Source organism: Lagopus muta, chromosome 7, assembly GCF_023343835.1.
Source record: "Lagopus muta isolate bLagMut1 chromosome 7, bLagMut1 primary, whole genome shotgun sequence".
In the NCBI taxonomy this organism is placed as follows: Eukaryota; Metazoa; Chordata; class Aves; order Galliformes; family Phasianidae; genus Lagopus; species Lagopus muta.
The window spans coordinates 36,751,236-36,775,883 of record NC_064439.1 but is presented as its reverse complement, the minus strand read 5'-3'; the positions used below and the strand labels follow the sequence as shown (position 1 = coordinate 36,775,883).

The window sequence follows — 24,648 nt, the reverse complement described above, 5'->3', positions numbered from 1 at the left end:
TGCAATGAAAAGGAAGAATTTTTAGATCACTGAAATCATAAACCAGTAAAACTTGATACATCCATATAAACTGTGTTGCTGATTTCTAGAGGAGCATCCTTGGAATAGAGAAGAAGGAGACTAGAAAACAGACTATGTGGAATGGAAACTGTTTGAAACCACAAGTGAGTAGAGATGTGAAATATTAATGGGAAAAAACAGAAGTGTTGTGAAAAAATAATGAGGTGTCATACCACATTTTTTGTTGTGGAAAATTTTTAAGTGGTGTTGTAAATAGCAGACAGCCTAGGTTTGGATATTCCTGCTCTGTATTAGTGCATAGAGTATATGTCTGTGTGCATGTATTTGCAGTTACGAAGGTGTATGCATATATAATACATCTGAGAGACAGAAAGATAGATGCTTCTGTTCTGCACCAAATCAGTGCAAAGGACTGAAAGCCCTTCTGGCATACAGTCAGTTACAGAACTTCATAATGTGTAAAGAATCACATGGGTAGTACAGGGATTTAATAAATTCCAGAAGCAGTTCTCATTCTGAGCAGTCTCTGTGCACTGATCTCATCAATTTCTATGTTCTAGAGAGGACACAAGTCCTCCTGTCTCCTTACCTGGATTCAGCCATATGAGAGCTGAGCAAATGTTGCAAAAATGAATTAAGCTTGCTCTTTTTTCAGTTGATCACCTAACACAAGAGAGCCTTATGAGGAGCCTCTGTATGCTACAGTAATGTAAACTTCCAAGTAATATGCCTAGGTAATACAGCATGACAGCAGTAGTGGAAATTTATGCGTTTTCTTTCACGGAGTCACAACTGGAAGTAGTTCAGGGTACATATTGCTCACTCCTAGATTTCTGCCTTGGCAATGCCTGCAGAAGTACTGGTTCATTCCATTAACAGAATTTTTATGTGATTTTGACACATGAGTAGGAGAAACCCACCTGCCACAAGCCATCAATTACTTTACGAATTAGCTGCAGTAACTAGCGATCTGGTTGGAGCTTGCAATTATTGATTGAGTCTAAAGGAAACGCTCCAGATTGCAGTGCTATTTGTCCCAAATTTCCGGGTTTTACAAACATGTTGCTGCAGTGAAAGCTGGGAAAGCTTGTTAAAGATCTTCAATGCCTTCTCCTTGTACTTGAATTGACTTCTCAAGTCTATATAGTAAAAGCTCTCTGTAATACCACCAGGAACACTAACCCCCAGCAGCTGTGTGCGTTGGATTCAGGAATCTCTGTTTTGATTTGCCAAGCAGTAGGGAAACTATTTATCTCAAGTCAGAGAATTTTGAGGTGTGATGTGGTTAGCATCTAAAAATATCTATGTAGGAAGATAGGATAGGGCTCCAACAGACACAGACACACAGCACGATAAGCAAGTTCACATTGGAAATATGATACTGTAGGTGTAATTAACCATTGGAAATGCTTAGAAAGGAATGTGGTAGATCACTTAGAGTAATTAAATCAAGATTAGATCTCCTTCTGAGATATCTTCTAGAGGAGTTACAAGTTCTTGTGCTTTGTAAAGAAATTGCTGCGTGAGGTATTATGGCCTGTGCCAAGCAGGAAGTCAGACCAGATTACCATAATAGTTCCTTCAGGCCTTCTAAATCCACATATCCATGAACAAAGGCTCTGATGTGGTACAGGCACCCACAGAATTTCCAAAATCACCACTGGAGCAGCTCTCTCTTGTTTCAGTGGTGACTTACAAGAGCCATGAAAAGGCTGAAAGGTCTTTGAGCAGATTGGTGAAGAAGCTCAGTAGAGGGTACAGCACCACTGAATTGGCAGGTTTTTTGCCTGCACTGATGCATGGTAGTGATGAACCAGTTTCTGTTACTGCTTGATCCACAGGCATGTTTTTCTACATATATCTTCTAAATTTTACCAGACTTCCTTAATAGATTGCATTTATGTTAAGATCACTAAAAAGCTGTAATTTATATGTGACAATTATTGAATCCCTTCTGCCGTATAACTAAAATGGAAAAAATTGTTGAGATCAGAATGGCGTCGTCTTACTGCACCTGTATAGCATAGCATGGAATGTAGAATCTAATAGGACAGAATAACTAAATACTGTGTTGGCCATATGAGGTTGCGAATAATTGCTCATTTTCATGTATTTCTGTCTCTGTTTAAAAACTGGCAAAAAAGCTGTTCTGTAAAACCTTCAGAAACTAGAGCTTACCAGGCTGATTCAAGGGTGAAGCCAGGTACAGCAGAATATGTGTTCCAACCCAGGTGATATCTGGCTTGCAGACAGGTGGTTGGCACCACATACTTCATTTGTTCCTGCACTCTGAATATCCCTGCTGCTCTCCCTTCCTGGAATAACATCTATGTAAGTTCTGTATGTGGCTGTGAAACAGTCAGAGTGATGGCAACCATCCTCTATTAGTTTTAATGGAAGCAGACACAGCAGTCTGCTGCAGTGCTGGCACATGGGTGCCTGGGGTAATGCTGTTGGATTACAGTTACACTGAGGAGAAAAGCACAAAGACCTGAAGTATCTCCACCCTGATGCTTCATGTCTCTCTGTTTGGTGAGGGCTGACTTCAACACCTGCAGTTTAAACTAGAGTTGGAATATTATTAGATTGAAACCATAGAAGAGCAAAAATAGAGAAGAAATATTGTTTGATAACCCAAAATAAGGTGGCTGGGATGATTAAGTCTGTGTCTCTGCACATGGAGGCTACGCTTGCTTATGTGGGCTTTCAAGAATTATTCTTGCTGGTAGGTAAAGGTTTTGCAGCAATGTTGAAGAAGAGAGAAGACTGTTAGTCAAGACTCTACGATGTTTGGCTGCTTGCTGCCAAATGAGTTACATTTTTTTTTGTGTGCACAGTGTGTCTTGAAAATCTATTACATACCTACGGTTTTCACAAATTCCTGATAGCCACAATACTGGCTATGGAGAGCATTTCAAAGCAAGCTTCAGGATGTCTTTATTCACATTTTTTTGCTACCACAGAGTCACTCTTACTGGATACCCGGTTCTGAAAAGGAGGGGAGGAAGAGGTGGTGCCATGGAACAAAATTGCTGTCTCCATTAACAAACGGATTTGAGCCATCAAATTGCTGCTGTTTTCTTCTGTGTGAAAGCTCATGGCTAAGTCATTTAGTGTAAAAGAAAACAGTCTTCTATACCACAGAAGAAATTCCTCAACTGGACAGTGATACATGAGGCTGTAGAATTAGTTTTGGATATCATTGAGAGCTTCTGTGGCATTTCTTTTGGTTCAGGCAGTGCTATGGAAGCACTCCAAATGACAGAAGAGAAGTTGTGTTGAGGCCTGGGGAGTTCCTCTGGCTCCTTTCCAATGCAATGCTAGCCCAGAATTTTTTATTTATTTTGAATAAGTGTGCTTGCATTAAAAGCTCGGTTTTACTGCATTTAAAAAGTATTGAATGTTGTGTCCTGTACCTTGTTTACTTAATAACCCCTGTACAAGAATCTCCGATTTTGTCTGGGCAGCTTGATGTTCTGTTCCAAGAAGTAAATGTACCCCTTTTATTTGTAATTCCCATGCCGGGTTAGAGCACAGTTCAGTGTAAAGAAGTACCATGGTGCTCAGACTGTGCTCGCAGTGTCTGCTTGGATCAGAGCTAAGAGTGCTGTGCTCGCTGTTACGTAACTCTGCCAAAAGTGTTGATTCAGGGAAATTCGGATGCCGTGAGAGAGCAAGGGAACGTTCTCTCCTGCTTAATGGAAACGTGGCTTTTGGTGAATAGTGCATTTAAAAGTAGCAGATTGTGTGACTGTGTCAGTGATGGAGTACAGTGTGAACACAGCGATGATGTTAAAATCCCAAGGCACCGGGTCCTGCTGCTGGTTGCTGCTGCAGGGCAGATGTGGCTCCTGCGATGACAGGCTGGTACAGCATACGTGTAGCTGCTAGCGGAAGGGATCCACATCTGGAAAGTGCTTTATTTTGAGCACCCTTTAGAAGTCTGCTTCTGGAAAGCTGGCCAGGCAGATAAACTCCCCTAGCAGGAGAGCCATCCTGCAGTCCAATTGGATCCAGCTGCTCCTTTTGGTCCTGTGGGTCATCCTCCTGAGTGGGGGTGATCTCCCAAAACCTGCCCATAGAGAAGGGGGACAGGTAGGGCAATGGGCACTGGTCAGAAATCCTTTCTGTCTTGTGACAGTATGGACATTATCTTTTTTCCCAGAGATTGCTTATCTAATATTTCTACCTTTGCTATTTCACATGGTAGCAGCCCCCCTACTTGTTGTATCCTGCCGTGCATCAAGTATGGCCCTCTAGCAGGTCAAGTGAAGTGACTATCCCACTGTGCACATAGTGTGCAAAAAGGACATAAAGCGTCCAGAGGACAAAGGACATAAAGAGACATCCAGAGGAGGGCTGTCAAGATGGAAAAGGGTCTGGAAGGCAAGGTGTATGAGGAGTGGCTGAGAATCCTAGGTTGGTTCGGTCCAGAGCAGAGGAGCTGAGGGGAGGCCTGTTGGCTGCTGCAGCTCCTCACAGGGAGCGGAGGGCAGTGCTGAGCTCTGCTCTGTGTGACAGCGACAGGGAACGGCATGGAGCTGTGGCAGGGGAGGGGCAGCTGGGGGTCAGAGAAAGGATCTGCACCAGAGGGTGGTGAGCATGGAACGGGCTGCCCAGGGCAGCGGGCACAGCACTGAGCTGCCCTCAGAGTGCTCTCAGTATGGTCTCATTTTTGTGTGGTCCTGTGTAGAGCCAGCAGTTGTACTCAATGATTCTTATGGATCCCTTCTGACTCGGGGTATTCTTTGATTCTATCATTCTACTTCAACCCAGAGGGATTCTTTTTATTACAGGATATTTCAGATTACTGTATTCTGCTTAGTGGCACTAGGCAAAGCACAGAAGAAGTATATCACTGTAAAAGTATATGAGAATGTGATCTGTTCTCTGTGATATCCATTCAAATGTGCAACTCATTACAGAATGATGATTAAGAAGGTAAATCAGAGGCAGAGAAAGTCAATGTTGTCTGAAAATCATTAGTTCTGTTCCCTCTACACAGCATGTACCCATTCCCTGCCTTTTTGCCCATTTTTAGGATCTGAGACTCCTCAGAAAACCTGATAGAAGCTACTGCAGACGTAAATGGTGTTGGCTAGATCTTCTTTTAGGTCATTCTTGTTCAGCAGCATCCTTGGAGCACGCTTTGTCTCTCTTGTTTCAGTTTCCTCATCTGCAGCTTTAATCCAGTGCTCTTTCTTCAATCACATCTTATATACACTTTTTCTGAGTCCCACAGCTCTCCCCCTCTCCAGCTTTAGTCTCGGTTGTTTATAGTGTTGTGTTGGAGAGTCAGTGTGAATTATTCAATTTTAACATTCGAGGTAAACAGACAAAAAATGACGCTGCAGCACAAAATGTTCTCTAATCATTTATTTGACAAGTGCATTTTAATTATTTAACAAATCTCATAAAAGTAATGAAGTCCTAGTAACATGAGACTTAACACTGCTATTAAATTTTCCCTGAGAGGTGAGAAAAGACTGCTGTGTTTTTGGTGCAAATTGAGAGCTTGCACACTAATGAGATTCAACTAAAGATACGTAAAAGGGACTGGAACCTCTCAGTGCTTCTTAATAGTTTTGCTAATAGTAAACCCAAGAGCATCCCACAGCTAGACAAGATTCTGCCTGTGTTGGCAAACCAGAAGATACCGTCTGATGCTTTGCCAAAACAAAACAGAGTTTTCTTGGCCCAGCTGTATTTTTACTGAGTGTGTAACATAGTAAGAGAAAAAGCCATAAGTCCCAGCCTTGCTCAAGGAAGTATCATTCAAAATAGTTTTCTGTAGCATGATAGATTTCATGTTTCTGCAAAATAAATATTTAATCAGCACTAATATTTTTGGTTCCCTCAGGCAGTGAGAGATGTGGAAGTTCTGACTTTTCACTCAAGTAAGTGCAAATGCAGTCTAGCAAGAAGTTCAAAGTAAAATGCGTGCATATCCTAGAGTTTCTGAAAATGAAATTTAGGTGCAGCCAGCCAGAAGAAAAGATAAATGTAAACCAAGTTGCAAGCCAGCATGCCTGTTTGATTGATTTGGGTTGTGTGATGAAGTGGATCAGTTAAAATTGCTTTGCAAAAATCCCAAACATAAATACAGCCTCCAGTGCTTTTCTTTTCAGTTGCAACCTACCTCCGCATGCCTGAAGTGGAGGGGCCAGGGACTCTTGGGGGCTGCATTTATTGATTCCTTCCTGCTTCCTTGATCTTGTATGATATAGTGGGCTCTGTATTCAGAGGCCCCACTTGCAGGTTATTGTGTGCAGAGAGTTTGTCTGATCCCAGCTGTTCCACAAAGAGTAAAGTTTGGCCTCCAGAAGGGCTCATGTGGGCTCTGGGTGCTGGTAAAAGCATTGGAAATGGATTCCTATGAAAGCTTCAGCTCCCATGGTTTTAATTGGGCAGAACAGAAGACAGAGATTTAAAGTTCCTTCTCCATTTGTTTTTTTTTTGTTGGGATTTTTTGTTTTGTTTTTTTTTTTTTTTAACTGGAGATGGTTTTGTTGCCAAGGGAAAAAAACTGAACACAGTGCTCTGTATTTTTGCTATGAGCATGAACTGCTGCCATTTTCCCTTCATCTGCAGAGCAGTAGTTTGTAGTACACTCAACAAAGCCTAACAGCTCTTCTGCCGGAACGTGACAGGCAGGCCTGTATTTGTCATGAATCAGGCTTGAGGCAGTTGTCATGCTTGCATTTAAGAAAACCAGACCCATCTGTCCATTACTGCTCACTTCTGATCTGTTGGAAGCTCACTCCCATCCTTCCAGTCAGCATCTTTCACTGATTGTCCTTTAGCAAATTAATTTAAAAACCAAACATCCCTTCTTTGATTTAATAAGCACAGAAGAAAAAAAAATGTTTCAAGGAGGGAAGTTGTACATTCTGAACTTGCACTTCAGATGCATGTGCATGTCATGGAAAGGCAGCAGATGTTCATAAAGGTCATCCAGAAACCAAAGAGAACACTCTGCCACATCTAACTGTTACCACAGAAGAGAAGAACTGAATTTTTGCTGACTGTAAGGAAGCTGGATTAAAACATCATAGTCCTTTAATGGTAGTTAGTAGGTGTGTGGTACTAAGATAGGGAATCCTATTGAGCAGTTGTGACAAGTTTTGACACTTTTGGCTTCCTTTGTATTAACACACTAACCACACACCATACATCTCACCCCTAATGGTGGCTGATTCAGAGCACCTTGTTTCTGACAATTGCAGAGTGGGTTTATCAGTTGGAGAGGCACGTATGGTAATAAAATATTCATTGTAAAGTCACGTTAAAGTGTAATGACACTACGAGCACGTTGAGATTTCCTAGTAAGTAGCCACAATGCAAATGTTCTTTAGCATGTAACTTCTTGAGATGTGGGAAATCGTGTTTTTAAGGCAAAATTGTAATTGCTGAAAATTAACAGATGGGAAATTGTTGGGATTGATGGGAAGAGCTCCTGCTGGACTGCCTGAATAAAAAAGAAGCGAAAATGGCAGGGAGTGCTCAGTTGACTCAGTAGTCTGTCCATGGTGGGAAAGTGGCAGCAGGCTGACCCTGATGGTTCCCCTCCTGCATGGGTGTATTTGGTACATTTCTGGTGATTGTTTAGAGGTAAAGCCTTCATATATAGAAAGATGGGAAAGTTAAACGAGAGACTGCTGTGAAGTGTGCTAACATTCATAGTTCTCTTTGAATGTTATTATTCCCTGCTTCTTAAAAGCTAAACTACAACAGAACCTGAACTGAGTCATCCTTATGAATTCTTTGTATTTGATTGATTAACAGAGCATCTCACTCATTGTATTGACCTTTGAGGTCCTCGTAACTCTAGAATGCCAGTACATTTTGCTCAAGCTTATTCTTAAATTAGGTGGAAATTAAACAAATCAGAGTTATTTGAAGTTGCAGAATAATTTTACACACATGCTTATGTAATGAGATAGAGCTGCACAGCTGACCAGAAAACAGTCTGTAGCTTCTGTTCTCAATTTGAGCAAGTTTTTCACTTCAGTGGCTTTTTAAACTTCCCCCTGCTCTTTGCATCATTTTATATGGTTTAACTGAAATTCTGAGGAAATGAACCATGGATGTGAAGGACAGTGCAAGGACAGATTGAGAGAGACTTCATGTAGGATAACGGCGCAAAGAAAGCAATGCTGTTTGATCAAAATGCACCAGTTAGAGCTGCTTGGGATGGTAAACTGGAATATAGGAAAAATTAGATTAACTGAGAAAGAATGCATGTCAGGAGAGAGTAGATTCATTGGACTGGAAAAGCCATCCCCAGGGACATTAAGTGCTATGATTTTCCAAATAAAGCATCACATGTGTTTTGGAATTGGAAACTCAATTGAATAAACCCTGGAAAATACCACTCTGAGATCTGCGCTGCTGGAGGTGAGCACAGTCTGAGCTCCTTACCTCTGTCTTCTGACTTGGTCGAGGCAGCTCTGTGAGCTTCCTTCGGACAAAATCGTACGGTATGTTTTCTCCCTTCACCTCTCTCATTTCCCCTAAATGTTATTATACTGCAGCTTGGCTCTGTCCACAGAGGCTGGAGCCGACTGAGTTGAAACTTGCTTTAGCCACCACTGAATTTAACAGTTTTTGGCTTTGTAAAGTAGTGCCTTAGGAGAACTCTTGCTCATCTGTTCCCTGATCCAAAGGAAAACTCCTCCAGTAGCTTCCTTGGTGTTTTCTCTAGCTGGAACACATACATACCAATTGCTAGGTGAAGATACACTATCTTTAATCCTCTTCTGTATTTTCTCTTTGTCCAGCTGACATATTTTGAGACAACCAGACAATCACTTTGACTGGGATGGTGAAGGAGCCCTTTCACAATGGATTTTTTCCTTTCCCTGCACCCTATGCAATTGAGTTCTTCCACTGGTGGGAAAAATGCTTTTCCTTGATGTAAATATGTCACAAGTAGTTGAGTACTGAAATAGGTGATCAGGTTGCCCTGTTAAGTATACTTCTTCAAATATTTTTCATAACAAAAGGTTTTATCTTTGGAATCTTGTTCAGAAACTTCTTTACACAGTTTATCAGAGCTTCCCTGGTGGTTCTTAGGAAATAAAATCCTATTGGCATTTAATCTGCAGCTTAAAATATGTCTCTGGGAACTTCTTAAATAGGACAGGAATAAATATTTGTGTTATAATTTGCAAGTACAAATCACTAGCAGCTATTTGCATATTTATTTATTTATTTTCTGTTTCCTCCTCAGGTTAGATGAGCCATAAACAATTATATAGCACCTCTGGCAAAGAACTAGTCTAGAGAACAAGTCAAAGCCACACTGGGAATTCAGAGGAAGGTTTCTGAATTTTTAGAAGGAGCTGTGAAAGGCTTACACGTTGATTCATCAATTTGGTATTGATTATAGAATTAGTGATGTGGGCTTTCACTCTGATATACCTTTTCTTTTTTCAGATATACGCTTTAGAAATATGTTTAGAAATAATATCTTTCAAAAAATGCTCATTGTAGCAGTGGTCAGAGCCAAAGACTGCACCTCAGTCTGCATTGTTAATGGAAAGAATGGCTTCAATTTAAAGCCAACTAAAAGATTCCTTCTTCTACTTTTTGGCCAGGATCCACGAGTCAGTCTCCACGTTGCACTTTGTTGTAGGGGTCACCAGCGAATGTGATCTGCTGGAAAGGTGTTAATGGGCTTTCTCCAGCCATTGGAGCAAAGCCAGTGCAGTCAGGGGAAGTGTAAGACTGGCTGTACCTCCAGCCTGACTGGTCATGCACTGCTCAATTCTCAGGGATGTTTCCTGACAAGAAACGTCTAGCAGCTTCAGCTTGCGTGGTAGTTTTATGATGAATCCACAGAAAATGTAAAAAACCTCTTCACTCCCACTTTTAATGATGTCCTATATGGGTTCCAGGCAGCGGCCTACTGAGGCCAGTAAGCCAGAACACAGCACTGTGTTTGGTGACTTGTGGACGAGGTGTGTGTTTGGGTGAGTTCTTGACCTGCTACATTTTAGGAAAATTGCAGTATAATCCACGAGAGGAAATGGATGTAATTAATTATAATTACTATTGTATTTATAGTGAATACGTGTTCCAAAATCTGTAACAGCACTGAAGGAGATTTTGTAATTTTCAGGAGTTACAGATTTACAGGAGCAAATAGATGATTTAGGCCAGCCTTGAAAATCTTTTGAACTTGTCTGTTTGTGTCTTTGAAAATCTTCTCAGTTACTAACAATTAAATTTGATGCCTGGGTGCTTGTTTACATGAAAGCAACTGGACTCGCTTTCTGTTTGTGTCTCACTGTGTCTTATTTATTTATCAGCATTGCTGGATTTTAAGGTCTGGAGATGAACCTAAGTGCCATGGGCAGGAGGCTTTACTTATTTCACTCTCTCCTCATACACGTGTGGATGTGCAGGAAAACCTTGTGCTGAAAGTGAAGCTGGTAGACTCTCAATTTTCAAACAGAAGTGCTGTGTTTATTATACAGTCATAAGGTTCATAAGAGATCACAGAATCACAGGATTGTAGGGGCTGGAAGGGACCTCCAGAGATTATCAGGTCCGACCCCCCTGCCAAAGCAGGCCCCCCTATCAGATTGCACAGTAGGCATCCAGACAGATCTGGAATATCTCCAGAGAAGGAGAATCCACAACCTCCCTGGGCAGCCCATTTCAATGCTCCATCACCTTCACTGCAAAGAATATGTGAAGTTCCTTCATGTATTAGTGCAGAACTTTCTGCGCTCCAGTTTATGGCTGTTTTCCCTTGTCCTGTCCCCACAGACCACTGAAAAGAGGTTTGCCATCTCCCTTTGTCTCCCGCACTTAAGATATTCATAAACTTTAATCCCTTCTCTGTCTTCTTTTCTCAAGGCTGAACAGACCCAGGTTACTCAGCCTTTCCTCATAGGGGAAGCACTCCAGGACCTCTATCATCTTTGTTGCCCACATTTTAAGATGATATTCTGCTTTGTAGTTCTCTCTTCCACGTTTGCTTTTCCTTTAAAAATCTGCCCTTACTGGTTTTTCTGCAAATTCTGTATTGTTTCAAGGGAAAAAGCCAGTAAATGGCAGTTGAGATTATATGGTGCATTTCTAAGTATGATTTCACACTGATAGGAGTGATAAGGGATTGTAGTCAGTACTCCAGTTTGCATAGAGACATTCTTGTTAAGTTCTTAAATTGCATTTTATTTTTAGCTGTGTTCTTCTGCAATTGCTTCCAGTTTTGCAGAAAATTCAAATAATGAATCTGTATCTGAAGTCCACAGAAGCTTTTATTTTTCGTTTCACAAGCATGATGGGGTAACAATTAGTAACTGGTCCCTTAGTAGAAAATGAAGACTACTCAGACTTTTTTTTTAATCTTTTCCTACTACTGCTTCTTTCATCTTCTTCTGTTTAGGATGGATCATAGAATCACAGATGGCTTAGATTGTAGGGGACCTTAAAGCCCACCCAGTCCCAACCTCTGCCATGGGCAGGGCTGCCACCTGCAAGCTCAGGCTGCCCAGGGCTCCATCCAACCTGGCCTTGAAATCCTCTAGGGCCAGGGCATCCATAGCTTCTTTGGGCAGCTTGTGCCAGGACCTCACCAGCCTCTGAGTAAAGATTTTCTTCCTAACATCTAACCTAAATTTCCCCTCCTTTAGTTTAAAGCCATTGTCCCTTGTCTTATCACTATCAGACCATGTAATAAATAGGTTCCCCTCCTGCTTATGAGCTCCTCTCAAGTACTGGATGACTGAGCCTTCTCTTCTCCAGTCTGTACAAGCTCAGCTCCCTCAACCTTTCTTCATAGGAGAGGAGCCCCAACCCTCTGCTCATATTTACAGCCTTCCTCTGGACCTGCTCTGACGGCTCCACATCTTTCCTGTTCTGGGGATCCCAGGCCTGGGCATAGATTCCAGATGGGGGATCAGGTTTTTTATTAGTAGTAAAGTTTTACATTCAGAAATTCTTTTCCTATGTATCAATTACTTTACCTGCTTTTCCTTTTGCTTTTATTTACATATTTGGTCTTGAAGTTTGTGGGACCTATTTGCAGTTGTCAGTGGATTAAACTTATTTTAGCTGAAGAACGTGAAAGATATATTCTGCCTGTGGCCACAACCAAAACCTTTCACTTAAGCAAGCTTAGTTTAGGCTGGACACCTAACTGCCTTTCAGATGTGGCTGAAAGTTTAGAAAGTCAGTGACCAGAGAAAGCATCTGGCACTTAATGACAATTCAGTGTTTGCATCATTTTTTTCTGGGCTGTTTCTTTTTCCTTGAAGGCAGAGGCAAGGAAGGATGTACAGTGATGCAGCACTGAGTGAAGAATAGCAGAGAAGACAGTGAGACTGGATGCAGGAACAGAAGGATGTGAACTCTCTTCAGTGTTACCTTATAGGATCTATTTTTACATGGAAATGTCAGCTGACAGAACTCAGGAGAGGGAGTATCCATGTAGTCTAGATGCAGCTAGAGACAGGGAGCTGAAGAAATGAGGGAAGAGGAAAAGCAGTCAAGACGGTCTGAATGCACAGCTGTATACAAAAGCAGCAGTTGGAAGTGCGAGGTCTGCGTGGAAGATGACCTTGCAGTGACGGGGCAGACTCTATTTGGTGATGGAGAAATATGTTTGTTATGATGGAGAACTCAGCAGAAAAAGTCAGAAACTGGTGACTACAAAGCAGAAGACTGGCACCATGAAAAAAAGGAAGGCAAGATGGAGATGAGACTTGAGGCTGAGGAGGAACAAGTATGCTATTAAAGAACTGTAGGGAAGGAATAGCGAGAAAAATAGTTGCAGCAGGGAAAAAGGAGGAAAAAACCTAAACACATAAAAACATGATTATCTGTAATTTGTAACAGTATGAGAAAGGCACAGATATGTATTTATGAAGACTCTCTTTCTTTAGTGGAAAGAAAGATCTGTCAACAGAGCTCAGCTAGAGGAAAGAGCGATGTTTTCTGGGAGCAGAGAAACACTGTATGAACCTAAAGCTGAGAAAGTCCTAAAGAAGAATGTTGAAACAAAGATCTCAGTAGAACAGAATGAAGATTAATGTGCCAAGCCAGAGAAAAACTCTCTTAAAAGGTGTGGCTGGTGTATTATCACCTAAATTATTTTGATCCCTAAGAAGAAAGGTGAGAAAATAACAAGCTAATGAAGATCTACAAACAGCTATGAAAAACTTAGGGTCATGGGTAATAACCCCTTAATATCTACGTTTATCATATATCATATCATATTAATATCATACAGCAGCTACAACAGCCATGTCTGTACTGGTAAATTAAACGGCGCTAGGAAGCATTCCCAGGCTCTGAAAATCAATTGTATCTACCGTTAACTGTTCCTGGCACAGTTTTGGTTTCTATCTACAGGAACTCACCTGAATTATTCCCAGGTAAAGTTTGAAAGTTACCTTGGGATTATTCCAAACAGGAAGTTTGGAAGCAATCACCTTGTTTTGAAGGATGAGAGAATTTAATAGCATGGCACCTTTCTGTGCCAGTTGGCCTCTGCCACCTTGGGCATGTTTGTTTTGCTTGCAGAAATAGAGATGTAAATGGCTCCCTTCAGTAGATGCAGTTTTTGGAAACTTCGGACAGACTGCCTTAGGTGCAAATTGTGATAGTGAATAAATAGGATTCCTTTAGAAGTTTTAGAAGATTCCTTTAGAACTGAGGTGTGGAAATGCTCTCTCTGATTTCATTCTGATATAGCAAGAGGATGGTATAGAAAATAAGTGGATGAAGTGTGAATTTGTTTCCATATAAATTAATGCTAGTAAAAGCAAAAGTAAGTCCATGAATAAATCTCTTTCTTACAGAAGAGCAAGGCATGAAATTAGTTAAACAAGTTAATAAGGTTGGTAGGTAGTTTAATTGGCTGGAGTTAAAAGCCTTAATCTTTAATAGTGGAGAAAAAAATCTACTAAAAATATTCAAAACGTATAAAAATAAGTGGAATCTTCAGACGGAAGTAGATGTGGTCACTGAAAGTGTAAATACAGACCTAGACCAGAGTGAGGATAACATGAAGGTAGTGGAGATGTGGAAGTTTTACAGTCATTATAGAAAAAAGCGCACAAAATGCAATTTCAGGTGTTTCATTGTATGTAACTCTGGAGTCTGAAGTTAAGGCAACTTAAAACTAGAACAGGTGCAGAAAGAAGAGCATTTCTGAAAGCTGCTGTTGTAGCAGAACAGACTAGCAAAGTGAAAGCTGACACATGCTGAGATGGTCTTAATAAATACGTCAGGGAAGGGACTGCTAGGGAGGAAGGCTAGCTGATACACCTGCATGGTGCTGACACGTGAACAAATCAAAGAGTAACCATTTTCTAGCAGAAAGCAGTCAGTTGACTCTGAAACTAAGTTCCTGCTGCTGAGGAACCTCTGTGATAAAACCCTCCCACTAGTTTTAGTACTAGCTCTAGCAGGGTAAGATGAAGTAGTTATTTTGCAGCTTCACACATTCAGTCATCTGAATTACTGGAGGAGCAGTCTCCTCCAGTAATCTCTGGGTCTCTGTTGGCATTTTCAAAAAGGGTTGTGTTCTTAAGTAGAAGCACAGACTCTGTTTTCTGACGACCTTCAGGGATACACAAGAGGAGCTGTGCTTTCTTCAAGTATCTTAGTTTCTAAGGAGCCAAATGCAACTTCTTTGGAAATGGATGGTGAGGGATATTTCAGTGGTTCTTCATCATCGTCCTCTCACCAGGCATCCTACTCCCACAGATCCTTTCTGCTTCAGCTCTGCTGTTCCTATCTGTGCTACAGTGAACTGGTTTTGTATAGGCGCATCATGGTCTTACCATCACAGATATCCTGAATGAGGTGTTCAGGTCTTTGAGAAATCAAGCCCAAACAGTAAATCTATCTGCGAGAGCTTACCTTCAGGCAATGTAAGACTGAGTCAAGCTGAAATGATAGGTGTTTTTTTTCATGGTGTAGTATTTGCTGGAGCAGAGTTTCATATAGAGCATTCGAAACGTGCAGCAATGTAGTGTTGTGTAATGTTTTGTTTGTATGTGGCTGAACTGCTATGTGAGCTGATAATAACAATGCCAAATTGTGACAGAAAGTAATTCGAATGTCTTTTCTGTTTCTGTTGGCCTTTACATGTTTCTATAAATACTGGTCAGTTGAATGAGTACCAGACTGATGAGTGTGGAAGCCTGCCTGTCAGTGTTTCAAAGGGAAAGCTTTCAAAAATAAATACCCTTAATAATATAAATAGTGAAATCTTCATACTGTATTTATCACTGACTGTTTTCTTTTTTCTTTCATTGCATCTCCCATTTTATTTTTAGTGATGCTTTCTTAAAATAGTTTTTCAGCTTTCCTGTTGGTGATTAGAAGGCCACTCTAGAGTCCAAGTAATTTTTGAGCTAGCTGGTAAGGAAAGTGTTCTTTGCTTGAGCAATGTGAGATTGAAGTCTAGTGTGTCCTTTATTGAAGCATCAGTGTAAAATGGAACTCATTTTGTCCCAGCTATTTCTGGTTGGTTGATTTCACATATATATTCTTGAGTTGGTTTCAAAATGTGATTCCAGCGTTGTTCAGAACTTCTTGTTCTTTTTATGCTAATACTATTCCATGTCCTTCTCACAAGTTTATGGCTCTGGTTTTCTCTAACTTACCGAAATCAGTACTCTTCACAAATTTCACTATGGCAGGCTTTTTTTTTTTTGGTTGGAACTCCACAAATTCTAGATTCTGCTGATCTGCTCAGCTGCTCATGAAATAATCTGAACCTGTTGAAGTTTTAATGGCTCTTGGGCCTGACATCATTTTTCTTTTGTGTGATTGTGTATTAACATAGACATGATTTTAAGGTAGATTTTCATCTACATGAACTACACTGCTGTTTGGTAATGTTGCAAGCCAGAGCCAATCTTCCAACATTACATAAAGGGATGGCTGCTGAGAAACTTTGTTCTTTTATACTGAACTATTTGTTCAGAATGGAGAAAGGTAAGTGAGTCTGACCAAGGACCAGCTGGTTGTCTATGCACTACTTTAAGCACTGCTGTGTTTGCACTGAGGTTGCCTTGTTCCAAAACTGTGCATCCTTCCTCATTCCTTCAAGAGCTTCCCATAGGGCTGGGAATGTGGTTGCAGTGCAAGATGGATCTTTGAGACAAGCAAGAAACTGAGAGGAGACAGTAAAGAGGGAATGAGTTTTAAGACTGGAAAAAAATAATTTGGAAAGTTAACTAATAGCTCTCTATTGTGTTTATAGTCCTTGAAAACACCAGCTGCCCATCCCAGCTTCTTAAGAAGTGCTAGGGATTGGCATAAACTCCAGGCAATAGACTGATGGACACATCTGCTGCTGAGGAACCTCTGAGATAAACAGTCCCACTAGTTTTAGTACTAGCTCTAGCACGGTTAAATGAAGTAGCTATATGGCAGCTTCACACAGAATTCATGTTTACCAGACAGCAGCATATACATCATGGAGTGAGGATCTATCCTGCAGTGATCCCACAGAGGGTCATATAGAGGGGCCTGGGGTTTCTGAGATGCAGATAGGGATAATCTTCCACAGCTCCTGGTCGGTATGAGGTTGTGTGCAGAGTCACTTATGTTCATTAATGGGAAGTTCTGGAGGTGGCTTCTGGAACTGATGAAGTCTGAAGTTCCCACAGGAGCTTCTGCCACGTCCTGTGGCTGTGAGGGTGCCATAGGTGGACAGTGTAGAAATGCAAATAAAGGCAAATGAGGTCACAGTTGGTTCTTTGTATCTCCAGCTATGTGCTTTGATCCCAGCCTAAGTGTTGCTGTGGGGAGAAAGGAAGCAAGATGGAAATTCTGTATGGGAGCTGTTGATCACGGCCTGAACCTCTGATTGACCACCTGAGGCAAGCACTGAGTCAGCCATGGAGCACAGGTGAAGGCGATTCAGCTGTGTGATGGAAGGGGTGGAGCCTGGCTGCACCTCTCCTAGACCCCATTTAAGGGCTGACTGCTGCTGGGGAAGGATCTCTTCTGCAGGTTGCTCCTTGTGGAGTTTTGCTGTGATCCTATGGCACTGGTGAGCATTTCTGTTTATTTTGATTATCTTTCCACTGTGATAGTCTTACTAAGCCTAATGTCTGTGTACCTACTGATTGTACAGAAGTCTTACAGCAGAACATTAGTAAATGGGCTGCTTTTGTGTCCACGTCAGCAGTGGCAGCAGCAGTCTCTCTCGCAGTTTAGAGCAGCAGTGATTCTCTTTTACCATGAGAAATGCCTTGTTCTATGCCACCTCATCCTTGCCACCAGGTGTGTGCCTGTATAAATAGATAAGTTCAGGCCACTGACAGGCGTTCTGAGGCCGTTTCTTATGATGTTTGCAAAGTCCCAAGAGCAGGCATCTGGGGCTTATACATCATTGTGATGAGGGATAATATTACTTTTCCTTTGCTACTGTAGCTCCCTTCGTGAGACCACTCAATCCTTGCAGCTGTAGTGAGGCAGAGAATGGGAAAACATTCTGCAGCTGTGTCTGAGAGGTGCGGAGTGCGCTGCCTTCAGTCAGGAAATCCCTGGAACAGCCAGCTGCTGCTCCTACACCAAAGCTCTTTCCTTGTTAGGGGGGTGTTTTCCTGCCAGCGAGCTGTCATAAAGATGCCTGGGCTTCACATCTGATCTGGTTGCTAATGTGTCCTAGTAGTGACAGGTAAAATGGTCAGTGTTCATGTGGCTCTGAGACTTCAGGGAATCATTGAAACTTGTAATCATTGGTCTTTATATTTATGCTTCAAGGCATGCCAGCATCTGTGAGCTTTTTGTTAGTTTTAAATGTGATTTGTGTAGTTTTATTTTTATACTTTGCCTTGGGATGCTAACTGGAGAAGGCTCTTAAAATAGGTATAGCTTAATGCGCTGCTCAGACTTCTCATTAATCTGCTTGTCTTCACTCTTACCCAGAGGTAAAATGCAATACCTACAGAACGAGGAGTCTGGAGTAAAATGATAGAAAATAGGACTCTGAAATAAAGACACTTAACACAGAGGACTCAGACCAGTAGTGGGGGAAACAGAACAGGATGTTCAGAAAGTCCAAGCCCTTTGGCATGAGTTAAGGAGCTTGGAACATAAGCAGGGCTACAGTGAATTTGTGAAACAATGTTTGTCTTCCTAAACTGAATGCTGGAATGTATCCACTTCACACTTTTCCTTTGCCAGTGCTGTGCTATCTATTGTAGCACTCATCTTCTGGCTCCTTTACTTTCTGAGAAACATTTGACTTTGTGTTCGGAAGTTATTTATTTATTTGTGCTTCCTGCTTTCTTCTGGTGGTAACGGGATCATCTTGTGGCTATGGGAGGAACATTTGGGGCTTTGTTCCTGCTGTACAGCACTGTTCCTGATGTTTGTATTTTAACTGCAGCAATGGGGTTGAAAAGATCCACTTCACTGGGGCTTTGTCTGTACTGGTGAATGAAAAGGGACAGGAATGGTATTTGAGTATTGTATTGTGATCATCCATATTGTTTAACTTCAAGCATGTGCCTTGGCAAGGTTTTGGCCTGTACCAGCTAGCATATTCACAGAAGACACCTCTGGGTGTGGGAGGGGGACTGTTCTCTGTGGAATTTGTGGCGACAGCGATTATGTTGTGGCAGGCACCAGAGCTCGGACTTAAGGCGTAGAGCTGGTTGAGTCCCCTGAAATACTGGATCTTGATGCATTTTATATAAGAGACCGCTGTCTCCTCGTGGTAAGCACTGGAGAAGGATGGCAAAATGCAAGCTTCTACTTCCTAGCTGCATTGCTAGTGCTGCCATCAGCATTGGCCCATGCTGCCTCCTTCCACGGGCCATCTGCTGAAGCCTGCTTTCACCACTTTCACAGCACTAAAATCTTACTACTTTGAAGAGAAGTTAAATGAGGGGCACAACTCAGGCTTTTTGTCTAAGCAGCAACACAGCAAAAGCCCTGTGAGTTTAAGTGAATTTCCAAGAGCGTGGTCGTCCGTAATGCAGCTAACTTGCCAGGGGAGGTACAAGTGCAGCTCACAAAGCCAGTGTTGTCGCAGGCCCACAGTGGCAAGCGTGATAAATAATTCCTGTTCTGGTATGTTTGTATTTACTTGCTCTACAGGGCCATAGTTAATTGCATGTGCAGATCATGTTTGTTTGGATACTTGGATTTTTTTGAACTTTGCACTTATAAGCTTAGATGGGGACAGTGTACATGAAAATAGGAATTGTTAGCTTGCCTCTGGGATTTCTGGTTTGTTAAGATTTCTGCAATTCTCTTTTGGAAGGCATCATTTAATTTCTGAGCACCATAGGTAAGTATGTTCCTCAAATTGCTTCTGTAGGCTATACCTATACATACAATAGTCTGTACAGTTATCTGTTGCTCTCTTTCTGATTTATTCTGTTGTCTGACATTTTAATTGCAATTACTAATACCAGATTGTCCCTCAGTCAGTGTTGAAAATGACTTTTCGTTTAGGTAGTACATGTTAACTGCTAGGCTATGCATCACTGGTAGCTGAGCCTGTTGTCTGGAAAACAGTAGGACTGGCTGCACAGTGAGCATGTATTTAGCATCAAGATTGAAGCTCCTGAGCTAGTTTCTGGTGCCTCTGGAACAGCCATTCAGGAACTCACTGCTGAGTCAGTGGACAAACCAGCAGAGCTCCTCTTCATTGTGATGCTTTGTGTACAGCGCTGTTACTGTGGGGAGGATTTTGCTGTGTCAGTACTAGGTGAAATGAGGCTTTTGCAAGCTAGTCTGGTGAACAGTTTTCTTCAGAGGTTGGTGAGGGCATCACAGCAACAGTCATGCGGAATTTTTTTAAGAAAGAAGAGCTTTAAAGAGGCGCAGAGTCAGGTATGTATAAACTGTTCACAGCTGGTGCCGGTGTGTGTGCTGCTGTTGGTATTTATTAGCTGAAGAGACTAAAAAGTCAATCTGGAGGGAACTGTACTAGCTGTACATTCTTGTAGTCTGTGGTGGTGCCAGTTGCAGAACCAGATGAGCCTGGCTGCAGTGGTGAGGCTGATGGGGCAGCTGCAGTGCTGTGAAGACTGGCTGGGAGCTGTGATGTGCAGCCTCTGGAAGGCCAGCTCTGCAACAGCTCTGTCCTGCTCTGTGGGCTTCTCTGCTGGTAGGCTGATGCTGGAACACCTGAACAGGTTTGTCATAAAGCTGCAGTGATTTCTCCCTTCTTTGAGGTTGGGTTGAGGGCTTTGCATTGTTCTCAAGGACCTGTATCTCCTATGGGACATTTCAGAGGGTCTTGATAGAGCAGCCACTGGTTAATAGTGGCAGTGTACGTGGCTGAAGCCAGCTCGAAACGTGTTTCTTAATTTCTCTCCCCAACAACTTAAGTGGTTACTGGTTGGATCAGGCTGCTCAGCTGTAGGAAATGGAGCTTCTATTTTTTTTTTATATTGAGCTATCTTTCTTAATGGCAGAAGAATGGAGATGTCTCCTGCATGTCAACCCAAAACCGTACCTTTGAAATAGAATATATATGTTTGCATATATGAAGAGATCAGCATTAGGGATAACTTAAAGGTAATAACACTTTAAAGTCTTTATGAAAGCTTTGGAGCACTTTTTCTTTTCCCATGAAATTATGACCTTTGCTGGCTTGGCCACCTTTGTGTAGGAAATGTCTTTGTGAGAAGTTAATGCACCCGGCAAGGAGCCTGCTGTGCTGATGATGGCAAGCTTTTTGCTCTAAACTAAGAGTTAAAAAATGAAAATTACGTTGTGTCATCCTTGTACCCTTCAATCTTTATGAATGATGAAATTAATCTTTATTGTTAACTGAAAGGGGGAGCAGAGGGGCAGGCGCTGATGTCCTGCCTTTGGTGACTGGTGATAGGAGCTGATGGAAAGGCGTGAAGCTGAGACAGGGGAGGTTCAGGTTGGATATTGGAAAAAGGCTCTTCACCAGGAAGTTTTCAGGATCAGGGATGTGATTGTCTTGGCCCTGGTAAGGCCGTGCTTTAAGTACTCTGTTCAATTTTGGGCCCCTCACTTCAAGAAAGACATTGAGGCCCTGGAGAAAGGCAATGAAGTGGTGAAGGGACTGGAGCCCAAGTCTTATGGGGAGCAGGTGAGGGAGCTGGGATTGTTCGGTCTGGAGAAGGGGAGGCCCAGGGAAACCTGGTCGCTCTCTAACTGCCTAAAAGGAGGTGTAGCAAGGTGGGATTTGACTTCTCCTGTGTAACTAGTGATAGGCCACTACCTCTCGTTCCTCATGTTGGAGAAAATTCACATTGGATATTAGGAAAAACTTCTCAGAAGGAGTGATAAGGCACTGGAACAGGTTGCTCAGGCAAGTGATGGAGTTGCCATAGCTGAAAGTGTTTAAGAAATGTGTAGATGTGGCATTGAGGGACACAGTGAGCATGGTGAAGATAGCTTGATGGTGGGACTAGAGAGTCTTAGAGGTCTTTTCCAATCTTTGTGATTCTGTGGTGATCAAGCCTTGGAACTGGCTGCTCTCTAGGGCAGTGGTCACATCCACAAGCCTGCCAGAATTCAAGAAGCATCTGGACAGTGCTCTGACATGATCTGATTTTGAGATGATCCTGCATGGAACTAGGAATTGGGCTCAGTGATCTGTATGGGTCCCTTCCAACTTGGGATATTGTATGATTCTATGATTCTGTGATTGTGTTTACTGACTTTATGTGGGGAGGCAAATATCGGGATCACTCAGAGTAAGAAGTCTCAATACGAGCCAATCTCTTCTACAGACAGAAATTGGACCACGGTGAAAGTACACAGACCTCCGCTAGTTCAGATGAACTGTAATGGCACTTAAACTGTCACTGAAGTAAAGGTCCAATTAGTGGGCAGGTTTACAAACCAAATTCCTTTGTAGGGAAGTCTTGCATTAACAAGCATCAAGTCAGCTCTACTTTGGCTACCTACCTTATTTCTGAAATCAGGGGAAATATACTTGTGAAATGCTGAGCACACAGAAAACAAAGAGAGATTCATACTCATCTTGTTGAAATGGCTGTGGGGCTTTTCTACACTTTACAGATTACTGTGTTCCTTCAGCTTCATTACTGTTGTTTAAACAGTTTTCAGTCCCTACCCTTGCACAAATGCCAAAAGTCACAGATGTGGAAATCTTGGACACTTTTTTTTTCACAGCATTCATGACAAAAATGAAGTTGGCCTCAGAGATCAGAGGCATTCTTCAATAAGAAAAAGCTCTTTAAGTGTACGCTTTTTTGTAAAGACAGTTTTTCATTCAGAAGACCACAGTCAAGTGCAAGTACCCCCAGCTGGAGCCCTCATTCCTCTGCTGCAGTGTGGTCCTGCTCCTGTGTAGAGCTGGTAGAACTGTTTGAGCCACTTCAGCTCATTGCCTGGGGTGTTCATCAGCTGCTGAGTTTTATTTGCTTTTTAGAGCTTGTTCTTTTTTAAAAAAAATATGGTAGACCAGTAGAAAAACAACTGAAATAAGAATGGTTGGGCTTGCTTTTCTTTTTAGTTCCCTGTAAAAAGTAAAGGGACTATCTTACTAGCTTATATTCAGGAAAAAATAATCTGCAGTGGCTGGAAGGGAAAGTGAACAAGCATGAGCAGAAAACAAAATTTGCACTACAATTCTGTGTAGGTTGTCAGGGAATCATTCCCACGCAGCCCAGCAATGGCATGGAGATTTCAGGGATTACATTCAGATTAAATGTCAGCAAGAGCAGAGCTTTGGTGGTGTGCCAGGGAGGTCACATGAGGCAAGTCCCAAACTTTTACACGTAAATAAAACTGTTTTCTACTTAATACCCAAAATATGCTACGAATCTTAGCACAGCTAATGACTAGAGTTAGGAAATCTCATTGTAAGTCAATATATTTATTTTTGTTTAATTTAGTTTGGGGACATTTTGTTGCGTTGTGGTACTTAAGACTTTGTCAGCAATTTTATTTGGACGTTATGCATCCACTGTAAAATTTCTTTCTTAGGAGCACAACACAAAGAAATGTTAGTCTAAAACTTCCACAATTCTTTAAAATTTTCATTGTTAAACTTGGACATATGTAGAACACCAATCTACTAATTCTTTCATGGGGAAGTATTATTTTACAGAATTATACAGAAACATCCCTGTTATTTGCAAGATGAAGTGAAAGATGCTATGGTCCCATAGGATTTGTGGGAGAATATTATTGGGAGGGAATGAGAAACAGATATATTAATTATGTAGTCTGGAGTTGTTCCTTTGTATTTTTCTGTGGTTGGTCTATACTGCTCTGAAATACCTGTGAAAGGAATATGCTGACAGTACTGCACAGCATTAAGAATGGCTCCTTTTGGTTAAATTTGGTTTTGTGACTGCAACAGGTCACTCACGCTGGTAGGTACCTTCCCATGAATTTGTATCTTAGCTACTCCACCTGAAACAAAATGAATACTCTTCTTATCTACTTGCCATCTCCGAAGAAAATCTCAAACTATTTTGAAATTAATTCCTTGAAGCCTTTTAATACTCTGTGATACCACCAGTACATACAAATATAAGCATATGATGCTTTTTTTGTGCGTCTTTTTACTTGTTCCATAGCACTGAATTCTGCAGCAGAGCATCTTCCCTTTACTTCTTGAGTGTCAGGTGTTGGTGATGGTGATTCAAAGAGGCGTACTTGGATTCACCCAGCATACTGGGTCAAGTCAGCCATTGAGCTTCAGTATGTGCTGCATTTCTCCAGGATTACCTCATGTGAATAGGAACTAAACTTGAAGCCATTAGGCAAAGCAGCTTAGTCTGTGGATTTGTAATACCTCCTTTCATTTCTAATTATATAGACACCTCATATTTGTAAACCTAATTTTAGGTATACCGTATACCCATAAGTAGATGTTAATATACTTGTATGTGTGTGTACACACTGAAGTTAATTTGCCCCTTCCTATTCCTGCCTTTCCCCACCTTCCCTTTTGCAGTGAGGCATGAGGGAAGGAGAGAAGTCACCGCTTGTTTTGGCTGACTGAGGCCAGCATAGGCACGGGAGGATGTGCAGACTGATCTGCTGTGTGTTGAGGCTGGAAACTGGGAGACAGCAGTTACAGCTGTTAGACTGTGTGGGGTCAGGCATCAGACTGAAAGTGCTCTGGGATGTGGCTGGTGGGCAGGAGCAGGGGTGACTGGGGGACAGGAGACAGAGGTGCTGCTGCGTTGTGCAGCCGCAGGTCTGGTTGTTTTGTTCTTTGTGAGGCAACCCTGACCATTTCAGCACTCCTTTGAAGTGTAGGTTTAAAAACTTGGAGTATAAAAGTAAGTCATTTCACTAGAACAATAAATAAGGTAAATTAATCTGTGATTTTTCAGAAGCACCCTGTGTCCTACTGCTTATTTATCCTGAATTGAGAAATTTATAGTGCTTTTTCCGTTGCTTTTACAGACCTTAATTTAAAGTTGTACCATCCTACAGCCTGAGACATAGAGTAATGAACCTAACTCTGGTTACTTGTTGGAAGGTAATGTGACAACAAACGGACTGTTAGTATAAATTATATTTTACTATAAAATATGCAAATATCTCAACGATTGTACTTCTGTCTTAGTAGAACTTAAGAAACATGATACTGCATGCTTCTCCTGTAAATGGAGTTTCGTAGAAGCAGCTTCACATCTACACAGCGGTTTTGCAAACCCTTTCCTC

At 41.7% G+C, this 24,648-nt stretch overlaps 1 protein-coding gene across 8 annotated transcripts in view; it reads left to right on the top strand.

Moving 5' to 3' along the window:
- The window catches only part of THRB (thyroid hormone receptor beta), a 173,660-nt gene that overhangs the window by 49,869 nt on the left and 99,143 nt on the right, over positions 1 to 24,648 (top strand). Inside the window, exon 4 of one of the 8 annotated variants that reach the window (XM_048951368.1) lies at positions 90 to 164. The exons of 6 other annotated variants lie outside the window; for them this stretch is intronic. The gene's annotated coding sequence lies outside the window, so the exon portion shown is untranslated. Of the gene's footprint in view, positions 1 to 89; positions 165 to 16,984; positions 17,048 to 24,648 lie in introns of those variants that run through there. One more of the 8 variants, XM_048951369.1, reaches the window with a different exon arrangement.